Below are 9,379 nucleotides of genomic sequence, written 5' to 3' on the forward strand. Positions count from 1 at the left end.
ACAGCGGAACTCTGGAGTTCTGTAAAAGTGACCATTGGGTTCTTGGTCACCCCTCTGACCAAGGCCCTTTTCCCCCCCGAATGCTCAATTTGGCTGGGAGGTCAGTTCTAGGAAGAGTTTTGGTTGTTCCAAACTTCTTCCATTTAAGAATGATGGAGGCCACTGTTCTTTGGGACCTTCAATGCTGCAAAACTGTTTTGGTACCCTTCCCCAGATCTGTGCCTCGACACGATCCTGTCTCGGAGTGCTACGGACCTTATATAGACAGGTGTGTGCCTTTCCAAATCATGTCCAATCAATTTAATTTACCACAGGTGGACTCCAATCAATTTGTAGAAACACCTCAAGGATGATCGATGGAAAGAGGATGCAATTCAGTTCAATTTCGAGTCTCATAGCAAAGGGTCTAAATACTTACAGTTGAAGTCGGAGGTTTACATACACTTACGTTGGAGACATTAAAACTCGTTTTTCAACCACTCCACAAATTTCTTGTTAACAAACTATAGTTTTGGCAAGTCAGTTAGGACATGTACTTTGTGCATGACGCAAGTAATTTTTCCAACAATTGTTTACAGACTGATTCATTCACTTATAATTCACTGTATCACAATTCCAGTGGATCAGAAGTTTACATACACTAAGTTGACTGTGCCTTTAAACAGCGTGGAACATTTCTAAAATTATGTCATGGCTTTATAAGCTTCTGATATGCTAATTGACATCATTTGAGTCAATTGGAGGTGTACCTGTGGATGCATTTCAAGGCCTACCTTCAAATTCAGTGCCTCTTTGCTTGACATCATGGGAAAATCAAAAGAAATCAGCCAAGACCTAAGCAAAACAAATTGTAGACCTCCACAAGTCTGGTTCATCATTGGGAGCAATTTCCAAACACCTGAAGGTACGACGTTCATCTGTACAAACAATAGTACGCAAATATAAACACCATGGGACCACGCAGCCGTCATACCGCTCAGGAAGGAGACGCGTTTTGTCTCCTAGAGATGAATGTACTTTGGTGCGAAAGTGCAAATCAATCCCAGAACAACAGCAAAGGACCTTGTGAAGATGCTGGAGGAAACAAGTACAAAAGTATCTATATCCACAGTAAAACGAGTCCTATATCGACATAAGCTGAAAGGCTGCTCACCTAGGAAGAAGCTTCTGCTTCAAAACCGCCATAGAAAAGCCAGACTATGGTTTCCAACAGGGCGTGACTGGGGATGTTCTAGTTTATTATTTCTATGTGTAGTCTAGTTTTTGTATTTCTATGTTGGCCTGGTATGATTCCCAATCAGAGGCAGCTGTCTATCGTTGTCTCTGATTGGGGATCATATTTAGGTAGCCTTTTCCCACCTGTTGTTTGTGGGATCTTGTTTTTGTATTGTTGCTTTTGTGCCCTACATGGCTGTACATTTGTTTGTTTCTCTTTATTGTTTTGTTGCTGGTTCACATTTTAATAAAATATGATGAACCCAAATCACGCTGTGCCCGCACTATTTGTGCTGGTTAAGGACGGCCAGATAAGATTAGTCCGTCGGGCCGGAAAGATAGGACGGTTGGACAGACAGGTCAAGTTGGCCACATTGGATAAGTTCGGCCGGCTGCCCAGATAGGACAAGGCGACCAAATAGGGCAAGTTGACCGGATGGACAGATGTATAAGTTTGGCCGGCTGCCCGGATAGGATAAGTTCAGCCAGATAGGACAAGTCAACCGGATGGCCAGGTAGGATAAGTCAGACAGATAGGACAAGTAAACCGTCCAGAAAGATAGGACAAGTTTGGCTGGCCAGTCAGATGACATAAATTAGGCTGGCCAGCCAGAAAGGACAAGTCGGACAGATAGGACAAGTCTGCCGGACAGATTATGAGTGAATAAAGTAAACTTAGGGAGGAGGCTTCTGATGTTAACATGCATGAACCCAAGGCTTTTACGGTTGCAGAAGTTAGCAAATGAGAGCGCCTGGGATCACACAGGACCTGAGGAACAGAGGAGGAGTAGGATGAGGTTACGGCTAAAGGCTATAAGAACTGGTTGTCTAGTGCTTTGGGAACAGAGAATAAAAGAAGCAGATTTCTGGGTGTGGTAGGATAGATTCAGGGCATAGTGTACAGACAAGGGTATGGTAGGGTGCGAGTACAGTGAGGGTAAACCTAGGCATTGAGTGACGATGAGAGAGGTTGCATCTCTGGAGGCGCTAGTTAAGCTAGGTGTGGTCTCCGCATGTGTGGGGGGTGGGACAAGGGGGCAATCTGAGGCATGTTGAGCAGGCCTAGGGGCTCCGCAGTAAAATAAAACAATGAGAGCTGCCCTAAACAACAGTATACAAGGCATATTGACATTAGATAGACGCATAAAGAAATCACAGGTGTTGATTGGGAGAGCTAAGACAACAATGGGTAAACAGCTAAGACAACAACAACAACGGGTAAATGGTATTAAATGGGCAGAGAGGGTCAGTTAGCTACACACAGGGCCTGAGTTCGAGGCTGGGGTCGACAGACAAACTAAATTAAGTACCGTGTTAATGAACAGTCCAGCAGGCATCAGCTGTGTAGCCGAGTAATCATAGGGTCCAATGAGCAGCAATAGAGAAAACAGGGAGCTGTACGGTAGTCGATTACTATGCTAGGCGAGCGGGAGACAGTGTTCAGGAAGCTAGCAGGCCGGGGCTAGCAGATGGATCTTCACCACATCCACGACGCAGAGGCCGGTTGAGATCCAGGCCAAATTGGCAAGAGAGGTATTGTAGTTGGTGTACTTTGTTTGCTAGCCGAGAGATGGCCCTAGCTCGAGGCTAGCTCGAGGCTAACTGGAGCATGCTTCTGCACAAGGGTGTTAGCCACAATAGCCACTCGGTAGCAGCTAGCTAGCTGCGAAGATCCGGTGTAATGGTCCAGAGCTTGCGGCAGGAATCTGGTGAAGTAGTGGAAAAAAGAAGCAGTCTGACATGCTCAGGGCTGATATCGCGCTGTGCAGACTGGCAGGTATTATCCGGGCTAAAGCGGCTGGTGTCCGTGCCAAAGGTAAAGACTGCTAGCAGTGGCTAACAATGACTAAATAGCTAGTAGCTAATTAGCTGGCTAGCTTCTAATGGCTAGCTTCTGATGGAGGTTCCAGTTATAAGGTCTAAAAAATAGCAGATCCGTACCACATTGGGTGAGGATGGTTGCAGGAAGGTATATTTAATTCTAAAATGGAAAAAAGATATGGAAATATAATGAAATGTATACAAAACCCCCGAAAAAAAACAGAATATTTACATGGGTCTAAATCAAATACGTCTTACTGCTGCGCCATCTTGGGATAAAAAAAATAGCTGCCATAGAAAGGTTATTTATCATCCAATATGATTACGTAGTACCTGTCCTGACTGATCAAGCTACCACTCAGATTTTTTTCTTAACAGGACTTAAAAAATATGTTTTTCAATTTATCAGAGGGTGTTGCAGCACCCTCAGCACCCCTTCTGCCTGTGGCTATGCCTAAGCAATATTAACATAGAAAAACAGTTCTGTAGCAATGTGGTTTGTGCATTAGGCTATAGGACCAATACATTATCATCACTGCATATTGGCTATGCTTGAATTGCCATTCCAATGTTGTTCTTCTCAGACCATTTTGAAATTATATTTCAAAATTGTAGTTACATGATCACACTGGTAATAGATAATTGGTGTATTACTTGTGAGCATAATCATTTGCTTTTTATTTTATTTGACTGGATTGACAGTCTGTATCTGATGGGGCCATTCTGAGGGGAGGGAGAGAGCAGCGATGAGGTGACTCTCCGTCTCTCCGCTGACAGAAAGGGGACATTCTTCCAGCTGATGGCATGTTGTTACTCATGGTAGCCTAGTGGTTAGGTAGTTGAAAGGTTGCTTGTTCGAATCCCTGAGCAGACTGTGTGGAAAATATGTTGTTGTGCCCTTGAGTCTCTCTCTAGTCATGGCTTTACAGGTTTCGAAATTTCACAGTATCAACTTTACTGTGTGCTTGAGGCTTCTCTATATAGCCTAAGGCTTGAGGAAACCATGCAGACACGGTGATCTGAGGTATCTGACTGGCCAGCGGTAGACCTATACGTGCACTTGATTTGCTCTATGGGCCTGCTGGATATGCGGAGTTCTACCTTCAGACACATGAAATGGTTCAAAATGGGAACACAACAAGAAAAAAATAGGAATGCAAGGCTTTATCATTGTTTTGTTTTTTACAGAAATGTTTGATGATCGACTACGAATGTTATTCTACATTTGAGGCTCAGTGCTACCAGACATCCTGGTAGGGACGGCTGACGTGTGTGAGACTACTTACTTGCCAACAGCAAAAACGGTTGTGGCAATGCTGAGGTGCATAGGCTTGTAAATGCTGTCAACAACCAAGGGATTAAAGGTGCCTTCCCAGACAATTGGTGCCAACAAAGGGGTAACAGCTGCCACATTGGTGCGCCTGAAAAAACAAAAGATATGTTAAAAGCTTGTGAATGCCCAGAGATATTCAATGCATCATAAGCAACTCTTTCATAGTGACTACATTTCCTGTACTTCCAAATGCACCTTCTCCTACGGATACTATGTCTACTACTAACAATAATACATTCATAATAACTTACCCCTTTAACACACTGAACTGCTTATTCAGGAGTCTGAAAAGACCATGCAAAAAATGACATTGTAAAATAGCGTACTGCTTTCAAAATCAAATCAAATCAAATGTATTTATATAGCCCTTCGTACATCAGCTGATATCTCAAAGTGCTGTACAGAAACCCAGCCTAAAACCCCAAACAGCAAGCAATGCAGGTGTAGAAGCACGGTGGCTAAGAAAAACTCCCTAGAAAGGCCAAAACCTAGGAAGAAACCTAGAGAAGAACCAGGCTATGTGGGGTGGCCAGTCCTCTTCTGGCTGTGCCGGGTGGAGATTATAACAGAACATGGCCAAGATGTTCATAAATGACCAGCATGGTCGAATAATAATAAGGCAGAACAGTTGAAACTGGAGCAGCAGCACGGTCAGGTGGACTGGGGACAGCAAGGAGTCATCATGTCAGGTAGTCCTGGGGCATCAAATCAAATCAAATTTTATTTGTCACATACACATGGTTAGCAGATGTTAATGCGAGTGTAGCGAAATGCTTGTGGTCCTAGGGCTCAGGTCCTCCGAGAGAGAGAAAGAAAGAGAGAAGGAGAGAATTAGAGAACGCACACTTAGATTCACACAGGACACCGAATAGGACAGGAGAAGTACTATAACAAACTGACCCCAGCCCCCCGACACATAAACTACTGCATCATAAATACTGGAGGCTGAGACAGGAGAATGATAGCATCATTAGAGGTTGTGGAGGGTTAGGGGTTCACAAAAAAGTATGCAAAAATAAGTTGTTTGTTTATTATGTCAGTAACACAAATTGTCTTACCCCCAAACTTCTAGAATTCTGATGTCCTTATTTTTCATCTCACTGTTGAAGATATAAAGGAACATTTTAGGTGACTTAACTAGTATGTCAAATCAAACAGAAAAGAAGTACAAAATGTAATTATTTCCATATTTACAATGGTAATGTAGTCAGAAAATGTGATCTCAAATGAGATCTTACTCCCTGGTCCTGACTCTCATTGTCATGAGCCCCCTGGGCTTTTTTAGAAGGCTACATTTCAGCAACCACCTATAAAATAAATGATGGCATAGTGTCTTTCTGATGGGTTTATATAAGGGATGGGATTTCTATCAAGATTGGATTATATCATTGACAAAGGTACAAACAAATGAACACTAAACAAGTTCTGATCTTACCCAAATGATGAGTAACAATATGTTAAAACCAGGACTCTACATAGGAGATAGAAAGAGGATTGATTAACACCATGTACATTAGCTACGATATCGACAATGCCCAAAAACGTATATGTAAAAAAAAGTGGTATGCAGAGAAGCGTACATTTCGGTTAAATGCCATTATCAGCTCTGTGCAAACACAAGTGTTAACACACATACAGAAGAACAATGGTGTGTAATCAGAGTACATACACAACAAGTGGACATAATTCAACAATGTGAGCAGGAGCTAATAATAGAGGTATATTATAATTAATTATCATGAATATCAAAAGTGGACATCACAATATTCATAGATTGACATAATGAATGATAATATCATCACCGTGGAAAACATCAGTATGACAACATTCATACATTGTATTCTGATGTTTTGGTGTATTCAGAAAGAGAACACTTGTATTCAGATGTTGTTCTGATGTATTTAGAATGAGAACACTTGTATTCAGATGTTGTTCTGATGTATTTAGAATGAGAACACTTGTATTCAGATGTTGTTCTGATGTATTTAGAATGAGAACACTTGTATTCAGATGTTGTTCTGATGTATTTAGAATGAGAACACTTGTATTCAGATGTTGTTCTGATGTATTTAGAATGAGAACACTTGTATTCAGATGTTGTTCTGATGTATTTAGAATCAGATGTATTGATGTTGTTCTGATGTATTTAGAATGAGAACACTTGTATTCAGATGTTGTTCTGATGTATTTAGAATGAGAACACTTGTATTCTGATGTTGTTCTGATGTATTTAGAATGAGAACACTTGTATTCTGATGTTGTTCTGATGTATTTAGAATGAGAACACTTGTATTCAGATGTTGTTCTGATGTATTTAGAATGAGAACACTTGTATTCAGATGTTGTTCTGATGTATTTAGAATGAGAACACTTGTATTCTGATGTTGTTCTAAGACTATGATGAAGTTTCTCCAAAGATCAGATATCACTAATTTGACTTAATAAAACACAGAAAAAGCAACATACACCAAAAGTGTGATTCCAAGAACTGATGGAAGCAGAGTGATGGAAGGACGGATATTTGTGCAAATATCACAAAGTTTGTAATTCTATTCAATCAAACTTTGAGTGTTTGAAGTAATGCAGGACTGTATCCCAAAGCCAGTAGAATCTGTGCCTTTGACTATTTTACCAGGATGTAGGCCTACCCAGTGCCAGTGGACCATGTAAATATGGGTGGGACCGATGCTCATGTGTAAGGTAAGAAAAGCACCATATATCTATAGAACAAACACACTATTGAACAGGTTAAGCATGTTGTTTTTATGTTGGAGGGCGTTGAATGGCAGGAATACCATAAACTGTTCCACTTTTTTTTGTTAAAGTGGCACTTCAGTCTCCTTTTCACCAGATCTGTCACCTGATTGACTTTAAAAAAAGTTTTGTTCTCTATTGCTTCTATATTGTTCCTCAAGCAAGGTTCGAGGCCTTTAAACAACTTTGACTTAAAGGAATGAACCAGAGGGTAATACCACCCATATTTCAACATACAGTGCCTTCAGACTTATTCCACATTTTGTTGTGTTACAACCGGAATTCAAAATGCTTTAAATAAATAAAAAATCTCACCTATCTACACACAATACACCATAATGACAAAGTGAAAATATGTTTTGTTGAAGCACCTTTGGCAGCGATTACAGCGGTGAGTCTTTCTGGGTACGTCTCTAACAGATTTCCACAACTGGATTGTCACACTTTTGCCCATGATTTCTTTTGGACTCGCCCCAAAATAACACTTTGTATTTTTGCAGGATTACTTTAGTGCCTTGTTGCAAACAGGATGCGTGTTTTGGAATATTTGTATTCTGTACAGGGTTCCTTCTTTTGACTCTGTCCATTAGACTAGTTTTGTGGAGTAACTACAATGTTGTTTTCTCTTATCATAGTCATTAAACTCTGTTTTGAAGCCACCATTGGCCTCATGGTGAAATCCCTGAGCAGTTAACTTCCTCTCCGTGAAGTGAGTCGGACACCTGTGTCTTTGTAATGGCTGGGTGTATTGATACACCATCCAAAGTTTAATAACTTCCCCATGCTCAATGGGCTATTCACTGTCTGTTTTTTATTACATTTCTACCCATCTACCAATAGGTGCCCTTCTTTGCGAGGCATTGGAAAACCTCCCTGGTCTTTGTGGTTGATTCTGTGTTTGAAATTCACTGCTCGACTGAGGGACCTTACAGATAATTGTATGTGTGGGGTACAGAGATGAGGTAGTCTTTCGTAAATCATGTTAAACACTGTTATTGTACACAGAGTGGGTCGATGCAACTTATGTGACTTGTTAAGCACATTTTTACTCCTGAACTTATTTAGGCTAGCCATAACAAAGGGGTTGAATACTTATTGACTCAAGACATTTCAGCTTTTCATTGTTAATTATACTGAACAAAAATATAAACGCAGCTTGCAAGATTTTTAAGATTTGGAGGAGTTACTGTTCATGTATAGAAATCAGTAAATTTTTTAAAATGATTTAGAAACTAATGTAGGAATTTCACGACTGGGAATACAGATATGCATCTGTTGGTCACAGATACCTTATTACAAAAAAGGTAGGGGCGTGGATCAGAAAGCCAGTCAGTATCTGGTGTGACCATCATTTCCCTCAGGCAACGTGACACATCTTCTTTGCATAGAGTTGAGCAGGCTGTTGATTGTGGCCCTTGGAATGTTGTCCCACTCCTCATCAATGGCTGTGTGAAATTGCTGGATATTGTCGGGAGCTGGACCACCCTGTCATAAACTTTGATCCAGAGTATCCCAAACATGCTCAATGGGTGACATGTCTGTTTACTATGCAGGAAATGGAAGAACTGGGACATTTTCAGCTTCCAGGAATTGTGTACAGATCCTTGTAAAATGGGGCAGTGCATTATCATGCTGAAACATGAGGTGATGGTGGTGGAAGAATAGCATGACAATGGGCCTCAGGATTTTGTCACAGTATTTCTGTGCATTCAAATTGCCATCGATAAAATGCAATTGTGTTCATTGTTCGTAGTTTATGCCTGCCCATACCATAACCCGACCGCCACCATGTTCACAACGTTGACATCAGCAAACCACTTGCCCACACAACGCCATAGACCTGGTCTGTTTGTACGTACGGCCAAAATCTCCAAAAGGCATTGGAGGCAGCTTATGGTAGAGAAATGAACATTCAATTATCTGACAACAGCTTTGGTGGACATTCCTGCATGCCAATTGCATGATCCCTCAAAACTTGAGACATCTGTGGCATTGTGTTGTGACAACACATTTTAGAGCGACCATTTAATGTCCCCAGCACAATGATCGTGCTGTTTAATCAGCTACACATATAAGGTGGATGGATTACCTTGGCAAAGGAAAAATGCTCACTTACAGGGATGTAAACAAATGTGTGCACCAAATTTCAGAGAAATAAGCTTTTGTGGATATGGAAGATTTCTGGGATCTTTTATTTCTGCTCATGAAACCAACACTTGTTGAGTTTATATTTTTGTTCATTGTACATGACCTGTA

The sequence above is a fragment of the Oncorhynchus tshawytscha genome, linkage group LG17 (genome assembly GCF_018296145.1).
Source record: "Oncorhynchus tshawytscha isolate Ot180627B linkage group LG17, Otsh_v2.0, whole genome shotgun sequence".
NCBI classification, from domain to species: Eukaryota; Metazoa; Chordata; class Actinopteri; order Salmoniformes; family Salmonidae; genus Oncorhynchus; species Oncorhynchus tshawytscha.